General features: G+C 44.1%; 1 protein-coding gene and 1 long non-coding RNA gene across 8 annotated transcripts in view; one reads left to right on the top strand and one right to left on the bottom strand.

The window, feature by feature from the left end:
* TRPS1 (transcriptional repressor GATA binding 1) overlaps positions 1-25,014 on the bottom strand; it is a 415,290-nt gene that overhangs the window by 374,773 nt on the left and 15,503 nt on the right. For 2 of the 7 annotated variants that reach the window (XM_068237935.1, XM_068237933.1), the window contains exon 3: positions 4,450-4,566. The exons of 3 other annotated variants lie outside the window; for them this stretch is intronic. The gene's annotated coding sequence lies outside the window, so the exon portion shown is untranslated. Of the gene's footprint in view, positions 1-4,449; positions 4,657-21,091; positions 21,203-25,014 lie in introns of those variants that run through there. 2 more of the 7 variants (XM_068237934.1, XM_068237942.1) reach the window with 2 other exon arrangements.
* The window catches only part of LOC137519147 (uncharacterized), an 82,883-nt gene that overhangs the window by 13,560 nt on the left and 44,309 nt on the right, over positions 1-25,014 (top strand). The gene's annotated exons all lie outside the window — the stretch shown is intronic.

The following is a 25,014-nucleotide window of genomic DNA, read 5'->3' on the forward strand; positions in this document are numbered from 1 at the left end:
CGGGCCCAATGAATCTTTTCCCTCAGTCAGATGTCACCCTTGAAAGCTATAACTGAACCCCAATGAAAACTTTTCCAACAGCAAAGACCCTGATCTAGAGTATATTATAATGTTAGTCCTTTATTATGAAGCAGTGGTACCCTCATTATCTTTGGTAATTTAGTTTCAAGATCTATGGATACTTCTTATGCATTAGGGATAAGTTGTACAAAATAAACAATTTACTTTTTAATTTCAAAAACGAATGATTACTGCTTATAGCTCAGTCTCGAATGTTTTATTAGAGATTTGAAAAAAAAGTAAAAAAATATATTTTAGCCAAAAGTAAATCGAAAACTGAAAGGAACAAAGTTTAGGTTCCATTAAGCAAAAATCATACAGCCATAATGAATAAAGTTTCTCTGAGCGCCAGTTCCACGTTCTTTTTTTAGAAGAACACTGACGAAAAGTGCCAAGTTGGGGCACTCTACCGCCAACGTAATAGGTACGCTTTACATTTTCTTTGGTGGCCTCTTGTTTCTTCCCAACTGTTTATAATTGGTGGAGTATTATAAGGTTGTTTTGTCCTAATAAAATCTGTCATTGAATCGTATTACCTATATTTTGCTCAGTGTACCACACAATTTATTTTGGGTCATTATATTAGTACCGTTACATAGCTACATAGTTGATATGTTTGCTACAAAGACATTGGTCCATGAAGTTCAACCAGTAAGGATGAAAGCTGTGAATTATTCGGCATGATTGAAACTAACTGACTACATTTTGCATCAAGTTATCATAGTTTAACCAGTGTTGTTACTGTCTAGCACATACATTGAGGTTTGGCATAAGGCAAAATCTTATGCTAAACACTTCTGTGTAATTCAAATTTCATTAACCGTCACCCCAGCGTTTACTGCATTTACAGATTTTCAAATGTCACACAACTGGAAAGGACTGTACTATTTTCCATTATTTTATTAGACACCTAAGTCAAAACCCTGGAGTAGACAGACAATGCAAGTGCTTGTTTAAACAACTTTTTCCCTCCTGTGGTCAAGACAGTCTAGTAGAGTTTGGTGTGCGGATATCGTTCTACCTTTAAAACAGGTCCTAGAGCCAAGAGTCTCACTTAGGGGTTGAAATAAAAGTATAGAGGAAAACTTTAACCTATTCCTTGCCTAAGGAGACCAAACCCATTCCAAATCAAAGAGGAGTTAAAGAGGATTTTGCTGGAGTACATGACCAGACAGGAGCCCCGTCGAGCAGCATATGGAAAATGTAATGTCCTCGATGTTAAAGTATCTGTCTAGCGTTATAAACTCCAATTTGACTTGTGAGGTGTAATATTTGGGACAAAAACGTCTGCGTTTACAGTTGTCCACAGCTGCCAAAAATCGAATCCAGACTACCACAATAGATGTCCTGTGGAAAGTAAATTAGGCAAAGGCAAACATATATTGGAAAGTTGTCAGCTGATTGAATGAATGGGCTGTTTCACCTCCATGCAGAATCTCCTCATCAAACTACGTCCCTAAGACAGGAATGGTATTTTTACTACATGTTTGCTTTTTAATATAAGGGCAGTCGGCGTGGCATTTGTCTCCTTTCCACACACATGTGATGCCAACCTAGTTTTTACAAATTTTACAAATCTGATATCTTAGCACTGATTTTTTTTCCCTCTTACGTATAAAGTTGAAAACTTGAGGCCTGGCGGAAGTCACAGGCCTCCAGGTGGTGGCCTTAACCCATCAATTGCTGGCTTAGGCCTCAGCCCAGCCAAGCAGGCCACCGTCCGACCTCAAGGCCAAGTTTAGACTGTTACAAATCCCAAATGAATCAATGTGGAGGAAAAAAGAAGAAGTGAACACAAAGATAAGCTTTAGAAGGCAGTGTTTGCATTAGCCACGTCAGAAAGTTTAAAAAAAAAAAAAACTCGACCACTGGAAAAGAAATCAAGTAGGTTGGTGTCATTTCCAGACAGTCATGTCATCGTTCGTGGCTACAGGAGATAGTTTGTACCAGCTGAATGTTTACACAACGACCTAAATAATTAACCTTTGTATATGTATGACACATGTAGACTGTGCTGTAAATGCATCGAGATACCCACAGCATATAATTAATGGCACAAAAACTGCTTCTTCTCTAGATTAAAGTCTTATTTAGCCAGTCAAACGTAGTACAGAGATAATGTTATTTTTTTCCCCAGAAATTTTTAATATTTTTGTTTTCCCAGAATGCATTTTGATCTTAAAACCCACAGTTGCATTAATGTGCTTCAACTGTTCGTGTAATGACATTTTGCATTCCTGGAGTTTCTTTAACCAAAATAAATAATATAATAATTTGACACTATTTACTCAGACAGTGATTAAGAGTTTCCTTGTGATTTTTTTTTAAACTTATCTGCTCTTGATGAAATAAAGACTGCCTCTGTGATTTAGTCATATGTACAGTTTCCATACAGGTCCCCAATGGAATGCTCTCTTGCATCCCTCTGACCTCAGCTCCTTGCTGCACAGTATATTTACACAAGTTTTAAAAATACATTTCCAGGCTAGTGGTGGTGTGATTAGACGTTCTGGGTCCTGATTAGCATCAAGACTTTTTTTTCTACCCCCCCCCCCCCCCTTACTTGCAGCACAACTTCATCATCTTGAGATGTAACAAGCCCACAACTTTTCAACACTTTGCAACTGTTAAAACACTTTGTCCTCACCAGGAAAGGGAGCTGTGTGTGGACTCAAAGCCATCTCACACAGCAACACAAATTGCACCGAGGCCTAGTCACACAGTTGAATTTAATATTTACTTTACAGACTTAGTGCCTGATTTAAAAAAAAAAAAAAAAAACCAAATAAAAGAACACAGAGGTTTAGAGTAGGCATTCTGCTGATTTGTTAATTTAGGACCCTTTTCAATGTCTCCTCTTTTATCAGCATAAAAAAAAGAATAAAAGGGATTAAGAATGGGGTAATGATTCATTCCAAAGCATGTGCAGAAAGGCAAATTCTTCCAGGCTGCATGGGAGACAGAAAAGAACTGCCGAGATCATTCAAACACAAAAACTAAAAGAAAAAAAATATAACTAGCACTGTATGAATGAGTGGATAACATAACCTTGCCTTGCATTCATAAAGTCAGAAAAAAAACCTGAATATTAAGTCACAGAAGCTCACAGCTCCAACCATCACTTTGTAAAAAACAAAAATCAAAGTACGATTCTAGAAAAAAAAAACGAATATAAAAAGGATTCAGATTTTCTGCATCCACATCATTCCCCTCCTCCTCCCCCACAGCAAGCAAAAAGTTTTCAAACTTACTAGAAGTCATCATTGTCCTTTGGTCCCCCTGAGTTTCATGGTCAGCTGCACCAACAGTCGTAACCAAAGTATTTAAGCAACCAGATGATCAAGTCGAGAGCTTGGCTTTTCAATTTTTTTAACAAGAGAGGAAAAATAAAATCACATCCATCTTACGATACTTCTCGTGACAAAACAGTGACTTGCTCCTTTAAGAAGAGGGAAAAAAATGACCTGGAAGTTCCTTCAACTGAGCAACAACAAACTCAAAGAAAAAAAAAAAGCAAAACAGTAAAGTCCTCTTTCCTATTCTCTCTTCTTCTGTGTGAACTTGACCCTCCTGGTGCAGACAGGGCTCACACCAATTGGACCAGGACATCAGCAGAAAGAGCCAGATGGCTACAGGGAGACTGAAGTAGGCAATTTTCACGTCTCGTACTTTTTGACCCAACATGCAATGAAAAAAAAAAATCTCCCATGCACGTGAAACGTGAGAAGAAATATTTCACCCTCCTCTTTCCTTTGGGTGTAATGAGAAAAAAAAAGGCACTTGTTTGGCTTAAGGTCCTCCACGTTTATTACACCTTAAGATAATTTCTGGTGACGCTTCGCTGCCGGGTCGCTGCGGCCAGGCAACTTTATCACGATAACGTCCCACCGGGTGACATCGAACTACCAACTTATCGCTGGCCCACGGGAAAACGTTAGACTACAAGCCCCGTTACGGCACACTGAATTAAAATATACTTTTTATTATTTTTTTTTTAAATATTTACTTAAAAAAAAAACAAGACAACAACAAACAAAACTGTAGCATTAAAAATAAAATAATTAGATGGCAAAGTTGATAAACGCTGCAATTTCCAAGGATCATTCAGCAATAGTCGGGACTAATCGTGCACATGAGGGACAGTTGGCAAGTACCACATTTTGCTCAGGCTGCACATGCACTCTTTCTCTCTCTCTCTCTGTTTCTCTCTCCCCTCTCTCTCTGTCTTTCTCTGTAGGTCCCAGGCTCACACCACGCATGCAATAATATTGACGTCGCTAGCTAGCAAAGGAAAAAGAAAGCAAGAGAGAGAGAGAGATAGATCTTTCTTTTGCTTTGCTGCCCTGATCCCTTTTGCTGGATTTGCTCCCCCCACCCCCCTCCTCTTACCTGTTGATTGATCTGCAATAACCTCAGCAGCAGCAGCAATCTGAAAGATGGTGGACTTCCAACGAGATCCATGTAACGCTTCCTTGTTGGTTGCAGAGTTGATCTCTGATTCTGGTGCTGGGGGGGAGAGAGAAGACTTAGGTTTCCTGTTCCCCCCCAGTGTGTGTATGTCTGAGTTGCAGAGACACAGACAGGAACAAGGAGTGGGGGGCTAGGAAAAGGAGGTGGAGGAGGAGGGGGGGGGGGGGGAGAAGACAGATCTGGATGCTGTGGGGTTTAATAAAGAAGATCCCTGGCCAGGGCTGGAGGAGACTAGATTGCAGAAGATCAGCTCTTTATCAGCAATGTTATCGCTTGTCAGGACCTCAGCCTGCTAGCATTACGTCAGTTTCAAGACACCAACACTATTAATATCAAAGGAGCCTTAAGCAGAGAGAGGCACCACCCCCTGACTGCACAGGCTGCAAGCCCAGCTCCTATCCAGACAGCAGCAGAAGCAGCAGCAGCAGAGAGCCCAGCACGACAAGGGGAGGGAGAGGAGGAGGAGGGGAGCAATGAGGAGCAGCCACCACATCCAGCCCCCTGTGCTCCACTTCATTTCCAAGTTGCATTGTGTTCTGCAAGGCCAGGCACAGGTTGCTGCTGCTTCTGCTGCTGCTGTGCAAAGTTTGTAAATCCTCAAAAAGAAAAAGCAGGAAGCAGGGGCCGGGTCTTGTGTGTCGTCTGCACTTGCTCCATTGTTTTTCTTGTTCTCTGCTTGGTAACAGTGTGTACATGTTTGTTTGGGTATATTTTATGAGCTGAATGAAATTGGATTCAGAGAAGTGAGGGGCATATTAAAAAGTGAGTAAACTGGAGAAGATAACGACGTCGTTATTTATTTGTTTCACTGATTTTTTCTTTTCTGTAGGGAAATTTAGAAAACATAAAGTGTATAAATATTAAATATTTAAAAAAATAAACTTTTTTTCTTATTTTTTTTTATTTTTTACTTTGCATGTTAAAAAGTTAATTATTTTTTGCCTTAGGTTAGAATGTTGCTATGAAGGGCTGGTGCTTGTTAATGGCTCGGGGGAGGGGTATGCCACGGGAATCTTTCTTTTCTTTATTTTTTTTATTATTATTATTATTATTTATCGGTGTGTTTTAATAAAAATTAAATTACATATTCATTGATTTACTTCTTTGTGGTTTCACGTTTAGCACTTTTTTTTCAGCAATAATCTAACATTATTTTTAGGCCAGAGTCCATCTTTTACATACTGCTTGATGGGTTAAAGATAAGAACAAAACACTTTAAATATAATTTTTGGTACTGTCCCCACTGCGATGTGGGCTACCCCGACCTTCTGATCCAGTTATTGCTGCAGTTATCTGATTAGTGCCTCCTTCCAAAGGTCTGAAAGGAGGTGACCCCAATAAGTTTGCCCTGAAAAATCATTGGAAAATGTATTTTTTAATTACTATGTCTACTGAAAGGGTATTTATTATTAGATTTTAGTTTTTTTGTTTTTTATGATGATTGAGCTTGAACAAATTATTGTATGGGGGACGGGAAAGAAATGGGATGTGCTTTGGGCTAAAAAAAAAAAGAAAAAAAAAAAAAAGTTTGCCCAGATTTCTTGTAGAAGAGTCACAGCTGTGAAACAAGGTCAGATTATTATGCGGCTAACTGAAAACAATGTAAGTTATTAAGAGGTTGCTTTTTTATTAATTAGTATTTATATAGTTCTGACATCTTCTGCAGCGCTGTACAGAGTATATTGTCTTGTCAACTGTTCCTCGAAGGGGCTCACAATCTAATCCCTACCATAGCAAAGTGTCTATCATAGTCTACTTCTAGGTACACACTGAGATTTTCTGACAGATTTCCTGACAGATCGATTGTTTCGAACATGTCCAATCTGATTTCTGACCGATTTTCCATTCACTTCTATGGAAAATCGATCGGAAACCAGATCGGACATGTTGGAAATAATCGATCTGGTAGGAAATCTCATCGTGTGTTCTAGGTATAAGGCCAATTTTTAGGGAAAGCCAATTAATGTATCTGTATGTTTTTATTCTGAGTTGGCAGCAATGGAAAAGCAATGGTCTGTGTGCAATACATGTAAATATTAGCCATTGGAGCAGAGTGGTTTGGAAATTTGGGGTGTCTGTACATGTATCAAGTTTTTAGGGGTATTTGATCACTTTGATCAAATCTGTCAGGAATCTCTCCCTTCCAACACAAGCAGATTTTATAAGCTTCAAACCCGGTACTCACCACCCGATGAGCCCTGCGACATCCCCTTAACAACGGTCGTCAAGCGAAGGCTTCTTTCTGCCGGCGGGTATGCACGACGTCACGCAACTCTACACGTCGGAAGCGAACAAGACTTCAAGCGATCGCAGTACTTTGCATGGGAGTCATCGGGGATCTTAGCGATCTGATCTGCCATGACGGTCTTTATTGCGGTGCGACGCTAAGCAACGTTTGCGTGGTCATGTGTCCCACGTTGCAATATCATGGAAACTATCAATCGCCGCTCAAAAAGTCATCAATCGTCGGGAAATTGTCTGGAAAAACACGTGACGTGTGTGCATAGCTATAGGCTTGCTATACACCAGAGGATCTGCATGTAAGCCTGGCATCAGGGGCATAAAGAGAAGATTAGCATATTCAGTAGTGATGCTTTCTGGGTAACTATAGTTGCTCACTTAAAGATGAAGTATCGCAAATACCTTCTGTTTTAAGAAGGCAAACTACACTACATTGATCAACTTGTGATACATTTTGGACAGTTTATCAAACAATAAGGTGACAAATGACAAGGCAATTAACGTTTATATCAGGCTTTTCTCCTGGCAGACTCAAACACCAGAGCTGCAGCCACTAGGATGCGCTCTGTAGGCAGTCTATAGGCAGTAGCAGTGTTAGGGAGTCTTGCCCGAGGTCTCCTCACTGAATAGGTGCTGGCTTACTGAACAGGAAGAGCCGAGATTCTAACCCCGGTCTCCTGTGACAGAGGCCCTTAAACAGTACACTATCCAGCCACTGTGCACGTTGGAAACTTTACCTCAAGTAGGCGGGGGTAGAAATAGTGGAGGATCGACAGCCTCAGTTATTGATCATATTTCTGTTTTCATCCAATAATACATTAAGCAGATAGGGTGTTGGTATAAATTACTGCTAACTGATCAATGTTCCATTGGGAAGTGATCATATATGGTTGGCGCTGGATGCTATGATTTAGGCTGGTTTCACAGTGGGACGTTACAGGCGCACGTTAGAGCAGCCTGTAACGCACCCCACCACACAGCAATGAAAAATCAATGGGCTGTTCACAGTGCCCACGTTGCGTTACTTAATAACGCTGCGCCATAAGACAACGTACTGCATGCAGTACTTTATAAGCAGCAGAGCCGCGTTAGACTGCTTGCACATGCTCAGTAATGTTGGGGAGGAGCGGAGAGCGGCCGGGCACATGGCTAATTAATATTCACTGCACTCAGTGAAGTGCAGTGTTTACTTCCTGGAGCGGCCGCTCTGTGCGGCGATTGGCCGGGCGGGACCACGTGATGCCGCATGCGTCCAAGAGTACGCATCACGGACGCCAGAGTGAGCTGCACAATGCGGCTCACTCTGACGTCCACATCAGAGAGCACCAAGCGTTGCGTTAGGGGCACGTTATGCGACCATAACGTCCCCTAAAATGCAATGTTCTACTGTAAAACCAGCCTCAGGCCACTTTCACAGTGGGACGTTGCGTTTGGTGCGACGTTAAGGTCGCATAACGTGCCCCTAACGCAACGCATTGAAAGACTATAACTTGGACGTTATAGTACATTCTTTAGCCCTGCGTTTGGTGCGCCGTTTTCGTCGCACAGTGATGGAACGAAAACGGCACATGCAATACATTAAAAAAAAAAAACATTACTGAACATGTGCAACACACACAACGCAGCAGATTTATTGCTAAACGCACAGCATGCAGCACTTTCTAAATATTGCTACACGTTACACACAACGCAACGTGTGCACTGTGAATGTCGCACAGACTTACTATTGCTGTGTGTTAGTCCATGTTAAAACATTTTCTAACGTGCTACTTTAACGTCCCATTGTGAAAGAGGCCTTAAGGATAATACTTCGTAATAGCCACCACAGAGTGGATTTAGTATAACTGTATTTTGTAACAATCATTAGGACACTAGCAGACTTACCAGAGACATGTTAATCTACACAATCGACACAAGGCGATCTGAAGCGTCTCAAGGCGACAACTCCGCAACGTAAAACTTTTTTTATTTTACCACATAAAATAAACCACAAACATCGGACACTTGAAATTTGAAAAACACACAAAAAAGAACTATAACATGAACAGCAACTGAGTAAAATGGCATTACAGTGGAATCCCTTTATCCACTTCGGGACCACAGTCTTTTCGCCCCTTAAGGACCAGAGCCTTTTTCTCCATTCAGACCACTGCAGCTTTCACGGTTTATTGCTCGGTCATAAAACCTACCACCTAAATGAATTTTACCTCCTTTTCTTGTCACTAATACAGCTTTCTTTTGATGCTATTTGATTGCTGCTGCGAGTTTTACTTTTTATTATATTCATCAAAAAAGACATGAATTTTGTCAAAAAAATGACTTTTTTAACTTTCTGTGCTGACATTTTTCAAATAAAGTAAAATTTCCTATACATTTGAGCGCGAAAGTTATTCTGCTACATGTCTTTGATAAAAAAAAAAACATTCAGTGTATATTTATTGGATTGGGTAAAAGTTATAGCGTTTACAAACTATGGTGCCAAAAGTGAATTTTCCCATTTTCAAGCATCTCTGACTTTTCTGCGCACCTGTCATGTTTCATGAGGGGCTAAAATTCCAGGATAGTACAAATACCCCCCAAATGACCCCATTTTGGAAAGAAGACATCCCAAAGTATTCAGTGAGAGGCATGGTGAGTTCATAGAAGATTTTATTTTTTGTCACAAGTTAGCGGAAAATGACAGTTTGTGACAAAAAAAAAAAAAAAATAAAGTTTCCATTTCTTCTAACTTGCGACAAAAAAAAATGAAATCTGCCACGGACTCACTATGCTCCTCTCTGAATACCTTGAAGTGTCTACTTTCCAGAATGGGGTCATTTGTGGGGTGTGTTTACTGTCCTGGCATTTGGGGGGTGCCTAATTGTAAGCACCCCTGTAAAGCCTAAAGATGCTCATTGGACTTTGGGCCCCTTAGCGCAGTTAGGCCGCAAAAAAGTGCCACACATGTGGTATTGCCGTACTCAGGAAAAGTAGTATAATGTGTTTTGGGGTGTATTTTTACACATACACATGCTGGGTGGGAGAAATATCTCCGTAAATGACAATTTTTTTATTTTTTTTACACACAATTGTCTATTTATAGAGATATTTCTCCCACTCAGCATGGGTATGTGGAAAAATACACCCCAAAACACATTATACTACTTCTCCTGAGTACGGCGATACCACATGTGTGGCACTTTTTTGCACCCTAACTGCGCTAAGGGGCCCAAAGTCCAATGAGTACCTTTAGGATTTCACAGGTCATTTTGAGAAATTTCGTTTCAAGACTACTCCTCACGGTTTAGGGCCCCTAAAATGCCAGGACAGTATAGGAACCCCACAAATTACCCCATTTTAGAAAGAAGACACCCCAAGGTATTCCGTTAGATGTATGGTGAGTTCATAGAAGATTTTTTTTTTTTGTCACAAGTTAGCGGAAATTGATTGTAATTGTTTTTTTTCACAAAGTGTCATTTTCCGCTAACTTGTGACAAAAAATAAAATCTTCTATGAACTCGCCATTCTCCTAACGGAATACCTTGGGGTGTCTTCTTTCTAAAATGGAGTCATTTGTGGGGTTCCTATACTGCCCTGGCATTTTAGGGGCCCTAAACCGTGAGGAGTAGTCTTGAAACCAAATGTGGCAAAATGACCTGTGAAATCCTAAAGGTACTCATTGGACTTTGGGCCCCTTAGCGCACTTAGGGTGCAAAAAAGTGCCACACATGTGGTACCGCCGTACTCAGGAGAAGTAGTATAATGTGTTTTGGGGTGTATTTTTACACATACCCATGCTGGGTGGGAGAAATATCTCTGTAAATGACAATTATTTGATTTTTTTTACACACAATTGTCCATTTACAGAGAGATTTCTCCCACCCAGCATGGGTATGTATAAAAATACACCCCAAAACACATTATACTACTTCTTCTGAGTACGGCGATACCACATGTGTGACACTTTTTTGCAACCTAGGTGCGCTAAGGGGCCTAACGTCCTATTCACAGGTCATTTTGAGGCATTTGGATTCTAGACTACTCCTCACGGTTTAGGGCCCCTAAAATGCCAGGGCAGTATAGGAACCCCACAAGTGACCCCATTTTAGAAAGAAGACACCCCAAGGTATTCTGTTAGGAGTATGGTGAGTTCATAGAAGATTTTTTTTTTGTCACAAGTTAGCGGAAAATGACACTTTGTGAAAAAAAAAACAATACATATCAATTTCCGCTAACTTGTGACAAAAAATAAAATCTTCTATGAACTCATCATACACCTAAAAGAATACCTTGGGGTGTCTTCTTTCTAAAATGGGGTCACTTGTGGGGTTCCTATACTGCCCTGGCATTTTAGGGGCCCTAAACCGTGAGGAGTAGTCTTGAACCCAAATGTCTCAAAATGACCTGTGAAATCCTAAAGGTACTCATTGGACTTTGGGCCCCTTAGCACAGTTAGGCTGCAAAAAAGTGTCACACATGTGGTATCGCCGTACTCAGAAGAAGTAGTATAATGTGTTTTGTGGTGTATTTTTACATATAACCATGCTGGGTGGGAGAAATATCTCTGTAAATGACACATTTTTGATTTTTTTTACACACAATTGTCCATTTACAGAGAGATTTCTCCCACCCAGCATGGGTATGTGTAAAAATACACCACAAAACACATTATACTACTTCTCCTGAGTATGGCGATACCACATGTGTGACACTTTTTTGCAGCCTAGGTGCGCTAAGGGGCCCAACGTCCTATTCACAGGTCATTTTGAGGCATTTGTTTTCTAGACTACTCCTCACGGTTTAGGGCCCCTAAAATGCCAGGGCAGTATAGGAACCCCACAAGTGACCCCATTTTAGAAAGAAGACACCCCAAGGTATTCCGTTAGGGGTATGGTGAGTTCATAGAAGATTTTATTTTTTCTCACAAGTTAGTGAAAAATGACACTTTGTGAAAAAAACAATAACAATCCAATTTCCGCTAACTTTTGACAAAAAATAAAATATTCTATGAACTCATCATACACCTAACAGAATACCTTGGGGTGTCTTCTTTCTAAAATGGGGTCACTTGTGGGGTTCCTATACTGCCCTGGCATTTTACGGGCCCAAAACTGTGAGTAGTCTGGAAACCAAATTTCTCAAAATGACTGTTCAGGGGTATAAGCATCTGCAAATTTTGATGACAGGTGGTCTATGAGGGGGCAAATTTTGTGGAATCGGTCATAAGCAGGGTGGCCTCTTAGATGACAGGATGTATTGGGCCTGATCTGATGGATAGGAGTGCTAGGGGGGTGACAGGAGGTGATTGATGGGTGTCTCAGGGGGCGGTTAGAGGGGAAAATAGATGCAATCAATGCACTGGGGAGGTGATCGGAAGGGGGTCTGAGGGGGATCTGAGGGTTTGGCCGAGTGATCAGGAGCCCACACGGGGCAAATTAGGGCCTGATCTGATGGGTAGGTGTGCTAGGGGGTGACAGGAGGTGATTGATGGGTGTCTCAAGGTGTGATTAGAGGGGGGAAATAGATGCAAGCAATGCACTGGCGAGGTGATCAGGGCTGGGGTCTGAGGGCGTTCTGAGGTGTGGGCGGGTGATTGGGTGCCCGCAAGGGGCAGATTAGGGTCTAATCTGATGGGTAACAGTGACAGGTGGTGATAGGGGGTGATTGATGGGTAATTAGTGGGTGTTTAGAGGAGAGAATAGATGTAAACAATGGATTTGGGAGGTGATCTGATGTCGGATCTGCGGGCGATCTATTGGTGTGGGTGGGTGATCAGATTGCCCGCAAGGGGCAGGTTAGGGGCTGATTGATGGGTGGCAGTGACAGGGGGTGATTGATGGGTGGCAGTGACAGGGGGTGATTGATGGGTGATTGACAGGTAATCAGTGGGTTATTACAGGGGAGAACAGATGTAAATATTGCACGGGCGAATTGATAAGGGGGGGGTCTGAGGGCAATCTGAGCGTGTGGGCAGGTGATTGGGTGCCCGCAAGGGGCAGATTAGGGTCTAATCTGATGGGTAACAGTGACAGGTGGTGATAGGGGGTGATTGATGGGTAATTAGTGGGTGTTTAGAGGAGAGAATAGATGTAAACAATGGATTTGGGAGGTGATCTGATGTCGGATCTGCGGGCGATCTATTGGTGTGGGGGGGTGATCAGATTGCCCGCAAGGGGCAGATCAGGGGCTGATTGATGGGTGGCAGTGACAGGGGGTGATTGACGGGTGATTGACAGGTGATTGACAGGTGATTGACAGGTGATCAGGGGGGATAGATGCATACAGTACACGGGGGGGGGGGGGTCTGGGGGGGGTCTGGGGAGAATCTGAGGGGTGGGGGGGTGATCAGGAGGGAGTAGGGGGCAGATTAGGGACTTAAAAAAAAAATAGCGTTGACAGATAGTGACAGGGAGTGATTGATGGGTGATTAGGAGGGTGACTGGGTGCAAACAGTGGTCTGGGGGGTGGGCAGGGGGGGGTCTGAGGGGTGCTGTGGGCGATCAGGGGGCAGGGGGGGGGGAAATCAGTGTGCTTGGGTGCAGACTAGGGTGGCTGCAGCCTGCCCTGGTGGTCCCTCGGACACTGGGACCACCAGGGCAGGAGGCAGCCAGTATAATAGGCTTTGTATACATTACAAAGCCTATTATACACTGTTGCAGCGGCGATCCGGATGCCAGTAACCCGCCGGCGCTTCCGAACGGCCGGCGGGTTACGGCGAACGGGGGGCGGAGCCAGTCCCCGGCGGCTGATCGCGTCACGAATGACGCGATCGCCGCATAGCCACTCCCGCAGCCGCCCCCGCCGATGGGCGTATTGCGGTCGTTTGGGCCCAGACTTTGCCGCCGCCCATCGGCTGGGGGCGGTCGTTATGTGGTTATAGTAACCTCTAAGGGCCCGGGAAAAGTGGTTTACTATATCAGAAGTTTACTATATCAGAAATTGTCATAAATATAGTATACTATGGTACTGTATCTTAATTCAGTCAATATTTGGGAGTCATTTTTCTTTTCAATGCTTCAGCAAGCGAGCACAGACAATGTTTAAGTTAGATCAAAATGTACAGTGTTCAACTATGCAGGGATTTGCAAGCAATAATCATGCAACAGCTTGCACAGGAAGCATATCTCACCAGCTAATGCAGGTACTGTACTGATAGTGAGCTCCTCTGCCCACATGTCTGTGCAGCATGGATGATACTGTAGCATTGCAGCCATGCACAAGCAAGTCACAGATGACAGGCAATTCCCTCAGTAATCAGGCAGCAGCTTCACAGGAAGCAGGTCTCACTGGCTGGTGCTTTTGAGGTAATCTAGGCAGGCCCAGAATAGCGTGCAGATAGTGAGCAGGCAACAACTCGCTGACAGCCCGCCCACTGACCACGACTCATGGGTCTCTGACTGACGTATGACGTACGCACCCGCCCACTTTCCACTATAGCCTGATACAGAATACTGCAGGGGCCACAAAACAGGGTAACTATAACAGAAGTTCTACCACACCCACGTTGCACTTCCATCGCCGGGAGCGTTCGACCAATGAGAATCCTCGCTGTTGCTAGGTAGGATTCACATGTTATTTTTAAACACCAACAGAAAACCCCATGCTTCCTGGTTTCCGGGTGAGCGTGAACAGAGCAGACGACAGGAGAAGCGGCAAAAGTACCCGTGGACAGGTGAGTAGACAGGTGGCAACAGAAACACAGCAGCCAATGGGAATGACGCCATCCTGAGCGAATGCGCTAACTGCAATGTTTACGCATATGCGGCATTTGTGCCCTAGTGTAAACCCACCCTAAGGGATAGAGATGTATTCTGTTACTATGAAGGTGTAAGGAAAAGAGGGTGAAGGAGGCGGACCGTCCTAACCTCCAAACTCCAAGCAGATGGTGTTCTGGCCCAGACTTGTCTCCAGGACCCTGAAGCTGTGGTCACACTTTAAAGATTAATGAAAGATCACAGACCAATCTTACCCCCTTCCATGTAGTATGAGAGCCATACTCTAGTCTATTCTATTGAACTGAACTCCCCATCAGATAAAAATCTTTGCAAGATGCTGCACACACAGATGCTGTACACATGCAACAGATCAGTATCTGCAAAAGATCTGTTCCTGCAAAATGCATTCATAGTCTATGATATCTGCAGATCCTCATACACACCTTGTTTAACAAACATTCATCTGCAGATCAGATCCACCAGGATGGATCTTCAGATCTGCAGATGATTGTCTGTTAAACAAGGTGTGTATGAGGATATGCAGATATCGTAGACTATGAGCTTGATTCACAAAGCGGTGCTAACTGTTAGCACGCCTGTGAAAACCCCCTTAGCACGTCTAAAAGAGTTTTCGCGCGTAAAACTTTATGCGCGCAAAACTTTATGCGCGTAAAACTTTACGTGCGCACTGCACAGAGCGCAGGGCGCTCCGCGCGAAGTGTCCATTAAAGCCTATGGGACTTAGCGCGCATAAGACTTTGCGCGCGTAAAACTTTGCGCGCGCAAAGTTAGCGCGTGATCTGATTGAGAAATCCAGTGCTAACCTACTTAGCACCCTGGTTAGCACATCTAAAGACTTTAGACGTGCTAAGTAGGTTAGCACCGCTTTGTGAATCAAGCCCTTTGAATGCATTTTGCAGGAACGGATCTTTTGCAGATACTGATCTGTTGCATGTGTACAGCATCTGTGTGTGCAGCATCTTGCAAAGATTTTATCTGATGGGGAGTGCAGCTCCATAGAATAGACTGTGTAGGTGTGGCTCTCATACTACATGGAATGGGGTAAAATTGGTCTGTGATCTTTCATTTTCCAAAGACTATAGTCTGATGTGTGTATGCACCCTTAAAAAGGAACTTTAGTGAAAAGGGGAAAAAATAAATCAATACATTGCAAAGTGAGAAGTTTAAAAAAAAAAAGAGAGAGATCAAGAAATGATTGATAGTCACCATGTTCTTTGATCCCCAATGAGCCTGCAGGTCACTACTACTGGCAGACAAGAAAAAAACTAGACAGCACCGACTGCCATTATTTATAACCACAAACATTAACATTGCGCTAGTCTAAGGGCCCTTTTCCATTGGCGAACGTGATGCGATGCAGCTATGTAGCCACATCGCACCGCTTCTAGTGGAAACGGGCCCTTAAAGGTTGTTTTGTTATAGATATACATATGCACAGAGGGATATACTGGTTGTTTGGCAGTTGGAAAAAGCTGTTATTTCCCACAATGCAATGAGGAGCGAAGACAGGAAATCATCAGGACCTAGGTCCTGACATCACACTGTGGGAGGGGTTTACCACAATATCAGCCATACAGATCCCCCCTGATGATCTATTTGAGAAAAGGTAAAGATTTCTCATGGGAACGGAGGTATCAGCTACTGATTGTGATGCAGTTCCTCTGTGATATGCAAATCTTTGTCACCCTGGGAGAAAAAGTTGTAGATCACAATTGATTTACATGCTACCACTTCCCATCTGAGTCTTCCGCTGAACACTTTGTATGAATTTGCTTATCTTAATATCTAATGTTGTGTAGTGCTGCAGAGGATGATGGTGCTAAGTGATAATAATGATTAGTTGTATTGTATAAATGCACAGCAGGAACTTGCACCCCTAGAGGTCAGTGACTGCGCTGCGTCTCCACTTAGACAAGCAGAGGGTCAAGGTGCGTACACACATGCGACTATAGTCGTTTGTAACGATCGTTCCCCGATCTTTACCAACGACGATCGTTACAAAAAACGAACCACCGACTATTAAGGCAAACGACGAACGAGCCAAATCGCTACAAAAGAAAGTTCTGTCTCGGCGGATTTTAACCAACGACGATCGTTTGCAAAAGTAGTACATCGTTGGAGACAGTCGTTCGTACTAGGCTTGACATGCGCATTTCACTATTTCTCCATGGAACTTCTCATTTTTATGCGCAGGCGCAATAGTTGCTTTCTGTGATGTAACGTTCGTTCTAACGATCAGATCGTTACACACATTTTAAAACTACCTTTACTTAAGTCGTTCTTTCATCAATTAAAAGTTCGTTCGTCGTTCTTAACGAACGATCGTTGTCACATGTGTGTACGTAGCATCAGGCAGCACGGCCACACATGGGAGCCACAGTGCAATCCCCAGACATGTGTGAATGGTGGATGACAGGCATGAGGCCATAATAAGAGACCGTTTATTTTTCTGGGAATGGCTACAATTTTACTATCCAAAATCTCATTTTAAAGTGACTGTTAAAGTAAATCTGATGCAGAATTATATATTTTTTAATTAAAATTGCCCTGGAGAGCTTGTTAAAAACTCTCCCAAGACCACCTCCATTTTATTGCCTTAAGTATTGGGGCTATTTTCCACTAAGTTCGCTTTGCCTTCCGACTGCGATCAGATCGCAGACCGCAAAAATCAGGTACAGTTTATACTGAAGGAACCGGCGCCGGGACGTTTCCACTAGTGTGCTGCGTTTACAACTTGAATTCCTCGATCCCAATTGTCGTTCTTCTATAGGTGAAAAACCGCATAGCAATTGCGCCGCTGTCGATTTTTCCTTAATATGACAATGCTCAATATTTTCCCACTCCTGTCGCAAATCGCAAACGCATTATAATCGTGCCCGTACACTTATCGGATTGCAGCAGAATCGCGGCGGTATCACAGCACCTTTGCTGGGGTGGCAAATAGGAGAAACACAATAGGATCACATTTTTCAGTTAAAGTGAATGTTTACCCATTTAAAAATAAAAAAGGCAGATACTTACCTAAGGAGAGGGAAGGCTCTGTCCTAATAAGATTTCCCTCTCCTCTCCCGGTGCCCGGTCCAGCGCAGGATCCCCCGTAGCAGTATTCGACCAGTTCGGTCAAATACTGCCACTTTCGCTGCCGAAGGGATGTTTCGGAAGCCTTCGGGAGCACTCGGGCTCCCGAGGACGGGGCCGCTCCATAGTATGCATGCGCGAGCGCCCTCTATGACGCACTCGCGCGTACGTAGTATGGAGCGGCCCGTCTTCGGAAGCCCGAGTGCTCCCGAAGACCTCAGAAGTCCCTGCGGCGGCGGACGCGAACGGGGGAGCCAGCGCATCACCGAGGGCACCGGGAGAGGAGAGGGAAGGCTCATTAGGGCCGAGCCTTCCCTCTCCTTAGGTGAGTATCTGACTTTTTTATTTTTAGATTGGTACCCATTGGCTTTAAAAACGGCCCTTATTCTGGGAATACACGGCTCAATTCTGAGCCATTTAGATGGCTCGATAGATAATTTCCGACATGTCCGATCTCCCGCCCGATCGTTTCTGCGCTCAATTCTGCATAGAGGACAATGGGAAAAGATAAGAAAAACAAATGGAAGATAAGAGAATTGCCCTCAGAATGAAGCGCGGAAAACGATCAGGCGCGGAATTGAGCGGCAAAATTGACCTGTGTATTCCCAATCGAGGGCCAAAAGCAAAAATCTCCATCCAACTTTACCTCGAAAGCAAAGACCATATCCCTCCTATCCACCATACCCCTCCTATCCACCATACCCCTCCTATCCACCATACCCCTCCTATCCACCATACCCCTCCTATCCACCATACCCCTCCTATCCACCATACCCCTCCTATCCACCATACCCCTCCTATTCACCATACCCCTCCTATCCACCATACCCCTCCTATCCACCATACCCCTCCTATCCACCATACCCCTCCTATCCACCACACCTCTCATATTCACCATACCCCTCCTATCCACCATACCCCTCCTATCCACCATACCCCTCCTATCCACCATATCCCTCCTATCCACCATACCCCTCCTATCCACCATACCCCTCCTATCCACCATACCCCTCCTATCCACCATACCCCTCCTATCCACCATACCCATCCTATCCACCATACCCCTCCTATCCACCATACCCCTCCTATCCACGCCCACCCAGTTTCATGACTCTGCTCCTCCTTTCTATCTCAAAGAAAGTGACAGGGTACTTGTGTTATTAGGTGGGCTTGAATAAGATGGGAACATACATACTTATTAAATGCAGTGAGGAGAATATGGAGGCTGCCATATTTATTTTCTTTTTAAACAATACCAGTTGCCTGGAAGCCCTGCAAGTCTATTTGGCTGCAGCAGTGTCTGAATAACACCAGAAACAAGCATGCAGCTAATCTTGTCAGATCTGACAATAATGTCAGAAACACCTGATCGGCTGCATGCTTGTTCAGGGGCTATGGCTAATAGTATTAGAGGCAGAGGATCAGCAGGACAGCCAGGCAATGTGTACAGTTTTAGGCTGCTTTCTCACCAAGACGTTGCGTTTAGGGGACGTTATACCAAGAGCCGCGTTACAAGCAGCTCTTGGTGCGCCTGCTCTGTCGGAGGCGCTGCGGAGACCACGTGAGCGGAGCTCTCCGCATCACGTGGTCCCGCCAGCCAATCCGCGGCCGCTCCAAGAAGTGCAGTGAATGTCAAGTAGCCATGTGCCTGGCTACGTAGCGGCCTTTCCCCGCCTCCTCTCCGCCCCTGAAATTAAAAAGAAAACTCATACTGAGCATGTGCAAACAGTCTAACGCGGCTTGAGCCGCTAGAACGCACAGTACGCTGCACTTCAAACGAACGTGCAGCGTTACAATGTAACGCAACGTGGGCACTGTGAACAGCCCATTGATTTTTCATTGCTGTGCGGTGGGCTGCGTTACAGGCTGCTCTAACGTGCGCCTGTAACGTCCCACTGTGAAAGCAGCCTAAACGAAAATAAATATGGCAGTTTCCCTAGCTCTCTCACTTCATGTTTCTTAACTGCTTAACGTCCGCTTCACGCCGATTGGCGTGAGCGGAGCGGCAGCCCCAGGACCTCTCCATGCCAATTGGTGTGGGGCGGAGTTTGCAGGGGATCGCGCACGCATCCCTGCTTGAATGAAGGAGCCCCGCTCCGTCATCAGCCTCCCAGCGTTAATCGCCGCTAGGAGACTGTTGAAACTGCCGTCTATTTACATGGTACAGCGCTGCGATCTACGGCTGTCCCCCTGAGCGGCAGAGAAGCGTTCCGAAGCCCATGACAGCCGATCACGCTGATTGGCTGGCGGAGGGAGGGAGGGTCAGGGAAAAAAATTATTAAAAAATGGGAAATGCAATATGAAATTAAACAAATAAATATTAGAGAAATAAAAAAAATAAACATTGGGGGAGTGATCACAGCCTACCAACAGAAAGCTCTGTTGGTGGGCAGAAAAGGCGGAGGGGAGGAATCACTTGTGTGCTGAGTTGTGCCGCCTTGCAGCGAGCCCGTAAAGCAGCAGTGGCCTATTTTGTAAAAAATGGCCTGGTCACTAGGGGGGTTTAAGCCTGTGGTCCTCAAGTGGTTAAAACAAGATAAATTATATTCGCTAAATTAAATATAATATTCAGCTCCTTGCCCACATCTCAAAATGCAATATTGCAGTAAAACAGCAACAGTAATAGCAACTGACTGCGGCAGCTGTTAACCCGGGTCACCTGGGGCATGTGCCACCTGTGCCGGGCCCTAGCAATTGAAGCAGGGATATTTGGCGCCGAAACTAGGTGCCCCGTAGCAGTAATGTGATACTGTGTGGAGCCCGTAAGGGTAATTTGGGACCCCGCCGGTTTCCAGACCCCAAATTACATCTCCCTCCAAGTTGCTATAACTCGGAGGGTGACTAGAATTCAACGCCAATGGGTAGTTTTGCGTAAGCAGGGAGAGCCAACATTCGGCTCACCCTGCACTCAACTTACCGGTGACGTATACATACGGATGCCTAGCAATACCACCAGCATTTGGTAAAACTTCTGAGTGTACACTGAAAAAAACAAGTAAAGTTTCACATATTATCTCCTTAGTTTAGAAAGCTGCTAATTCTTCAGCATTCGTTTTCCTTTTATTCTAAAGAAGGCTAGAAGGGGGCAGATGGAGATATACTCTTGTGGCATAATTATAAAGGAAAAACAGCTGGGTGGTTTTAAATATTGCTTCCCATCATGCCACTAATTTCAAAGCTAAATTCTGGGTTTGTGGGTTGAAAATATACTAAACATCTTATCTATTATCTGTATAAAATATATAACAAAAAAAAAACCACTTAAATTCTCTCACTCCTACACTGAAAAAAAACTATATAACAAGTCTCCATAGATGAACATTGCATGAAAGCATGGTTACAGCAGGCCTGGGTGGGAGTTCGGAGAGGTGTATGATGACATCAGGTTTTTTTTTTCTGCTTAAAGGGGCACTATGGCGAAAATTGTAAAATTTAAAATATGTGCAAACATAGACAAATAAGAAGTACATGTTTTCCAGAGTAAAATGAGCCATAAATTACTTTTCTCCTATGTTGCTGTCGCTTACAGTAGGTAGTAGAAATCTGACAGAAGTGACAGGTTTTGGACTAGTCCATCTGTTCATAGGGGATTCTCAGCAAGGCTTCTAATCTTTATAAAGATTTAAACAATAGTGGCTGGATAGTGTAGTGGCACTGACACAGGAGACCAGGGTTCGAATCTTGGCTCTGCCTGTTCAGTAAGCCAGCACCTATTCAGTAGAAGACCTTAGGCAAGTCTCCCTAACACTGCCTATAGAGCACGTCCTAGCGGTTGCAGCTCTGGCGCTTTAAGTCCGCCAGGAGAAAAGCGTGATAAATGTTATTTGTCTTGTCTTGTCAATGATGCTGGCCAGCTTCCCTGCTCCCTTCACAGATTTTTGGCAGTTGGACAGAGCAACTGCCTATCACTTAGGGCCGGTTTCCACTACTAAAATGATGCTCGCATCACTTCCGCCGCCGGCTGCATCACTTCTGCATCTCCCGATGCGGAAGTCAATGGAGGAGATGGGACGCGGTTGCGGGCGGATGCGGCCGTGCAAGAATCTGCAGCATGCTGCAGATTCTCGGATCGCTGCGCACCGCTGCGCCCAACATGCACGCAGTGGAAACTCTTCCATTGCCGTGCATGTGTTTCAGCACACCTGCGGTGTGATGCGGCTATATAGCCGCATCGCATCGCTCCTAGTGGAAATGGGCCCTAAAGGCTCATACACAAATCAGACACTAGTCTTTTGAAAATGAAAGATCACAGACCAATTTTACCCCCTTCCATGTAGTATGAGAGCCATACTCTACACAGTCTATTCTATGGAGCTGAACTCCCCATCAGATAGAAAGATGCTGCACACAAAGATGCTGCACACATTCAAAAGATCAGTATCTGCAAAAGATCTGTTCCTGCAAAAGATCCATTCCTGCAAAATGCATTCATAGTCTATGATATCTGCAGATCCTCATACACACCTTGTTTAACTGACATTCATCTGCAGATCAGATCCACCAGGATGGATTTTCAGATCTGCAGATGATTGTCTGATCTGCAGATGAATGTCAGTTAAACAAGGTGTACAGGATCTTCTCAAAAAATTAGCATATTGTGATAAAGTTCATTATTTTCTGTAATGTACTGATAAACATTAGACTTTCATATATTTTAGATTCAGATACACACAACTGAAGTAGTTCAAGCCTTTTATTGTTTTAATATTGATTATTTTGGCATACAGCTCATGAAAACCCAAATTTCCTATCTCAAAAAATTAGCATATTTCATCTGACCAATAAAAGAAAAGTGTTTTTAAAACAAAAAAAGTCAACCTTCAAATAATTATGTTCAGTTATGCACTTAATAATTGGTCGGGAATCCTTTTGCAGAAATGACTGCTTCAATGCGACGTGTCATGGAGGCAATCAGCCGGTGGCACTGCTCAGGGGTTATGGAGGCCCAGGATGCTTCGATAGCGGCCTTAAGCTCATCCAGAGTGTTGGGTCTTGCGTCTTTCAACTTTCTCTTCAAAATATCCCACAGATTCTCTATGGGGTTCAGGTCAGGAGAGTTGGCAGGCCAATTGAGCACAGTAATACCATGGCCAGTAAATCATTTACCAGTGGTTTTGGCACTGTGAGCAGGTGCCAGGTTGTGCTGAAAAATGAAATCTTCATCTCCATAAAGCTTTTCAGCAGATGGAAGCATGAAGTGCTCCAAAATCTCCTGATAGCTAGCTGCATTGACCCTGCCCTTGATAAAACACAGTGAACCAACACCAGCAGCTGACATGGCACCCCAGAACATCACTGACTGTTGGGTACTTGACACTGGACTTCAGGCATTTTGGCATTTACCTCTCCCCAGTCTTCCTCCAGACTCTGGCACCTTGATTTCCGAAATGACATGTAAAAGTTGCTTACATCCGAAAAAAGTACTTTGGACCACTGAGCAACAGTCCAGTGCTGCTTCTCTGTAGCCCAGGTCAGGTGCTTCTGCCGCTGTTTCTGGTTCAAAAGTGGGTTCATGCTTCCATCTGCTGAAAAGCTTTATGGAGATGAAGATTTCATTTTTCAGCACGACCTGGCACCTACTCACAGTGCCAAAACCACTGGTAAATGGTTTACTGACCATGGTATTACTGTGCTCAATTGGCCTGCCAACTCTCCTAACCTGAACCCCATAGAAAATCTGTGGGATATTGTGAAGAGAAAGTTGAGAGACGCAAGACCCAACACTCTGGATGAGCTTAAGGCCGCTATCGAAGCACCCTGGGCCTCCATAACCCCTGAGCAGTGCCACAGGCAGATTGCCTCCATGCCACGCCGCATTGAAGCAGTAATTTCTGCAAAAGGATTCCCGACCAAGTATTGAGTGCATAACTGAACATAATTATTTGAAGGTTGACTTTTTTGTTTTAAAAACACTTCTCTTTTATTGGTCGGATGAAATATGCTAATTTTTTGAGATAGGAAATTTGGGTCTTCCTGAGCTGTATGCCAAAATCATCAATATTAAAACAATAAAAGGCTTGAACTACTTCAGTTGTGTATATTTGAATTTAAAATATATGAAAGTCTAATGTTTATCAGTACTTTACAGAAAATAATGAACTTTATCACAATATGCTAATTTTTTGAGAAGATCCTGTATATGATGATCTGCAGATCTCATAGACTATGAATGCAATTTGCAGGAACGGATCTTTGGCAGGAACAGATCTTTTGCAGATACTGATCTTTTGTGTCTGTACAGCATCTGTGTGTGCAGCATCTTGCAAAGATTGTTTTCTGATGGGGAGTTCAGCTCCATAGAAAAGACTGTGTAGAGTATGGCTCTCATACTACATGAAGGGTGGTAAGATTGGTCTGTGATCTTTCATTTTCCGAAGACTATAGTCTGATGTGTGTATGTGGCCTAAGTGCTTTTGAAAATAAATAAATCCCTGAGAATCCCCTATAAAGAGATGGACTAGTCCAAAACCGGTCACTTTTGTCAGATTTCTACTGCCTACTGTAAGTGACAGCAACATAGGATAAAAGTAAGTCATGGCTCATTTTACTCTGGAAAGAAAGGTACTTCTTATTTGTTTATTTTGCACATATTTTAAATGTTACAATTTTTCGCCATAGTGCCCCTTTAACTCCACAAGTCTACAAGCAGTAGCGTCTTTAAGGAGCCATGGGCCACAGTGCAAGTTTTAGATGGGGCCCCCAAGCACTTTATTGGTATTGAGCCTCAAAACCTTCCAAGGACACCTTCAGTGTAAGAGGTGCAATCAGAGGAGGGAAACCATCTGTCAATACCGCGCACTTCATCCTTCGGCCGGAAGGAGGAATTGCGCGGTATTGAGTCGTGGAACGCGTCCCATTGCATGCGTGCGAGCGTGTGATACGCATAGAGGCGCCCGGACGTCTGGGTAATTAACCCCCTCTCCCCCATGCACACACTTGAGGCAATTAAGCCTCATTATGGCCCATACTCACGGGCAAATTTTTGGGCCTGTCGCCAGCACATGTGAGCGTGTGGACGACAGGCCGGCTACAGCTCCTCGCCAGGTCCCTCCGCGTACACAAGCGGAAGAGGGACCAGCGGTGCGGCGGAAGCTGTCGCCGACGTTCCTCCTCCCCCCGCCGGAAGCTCCGTATTCCTCAATGGAGGTTGCTGTCGCTAGTCCGCGTACTCAAGCGGACTAGCGACAGTTGCGGCGGAATTGCGGCGGCAACTGTCGCCAGGCGATTGAGCAGTTCAATCGCCTGGCGACATCAGTGACGAGCGACAGTTCGGGGTGCGCGCCCGTGCAACGGCGCATACTCACCGGCGACCTGTCGCCGCAACACACGCGCGCCGCGTGTTGCGGCGACAATTGTAGCCTGTGAGTATGGGCCATTAGAATCACGGATTCTACTAGTTTTCTACCCGTGAGCCCATCGCTACTTGTTTTTGGTGTGATTCAGAGACTAC

Source organism: Hyperolius riggenbachi, chromosome 5, assembly GCF_040937935.1.
Source record: "Hyperolius riggenbachi isolate aHypRig1 chromosome 5, aHypRig1.pri, whole genome shotgun sequence".
Taxonomy (NCBI): Eukaryota; Metazoa; Chordata; class Amphibia; order Anura; family Hyperoliidae; genus Hyperolius; species Hyperolius riggenbachi.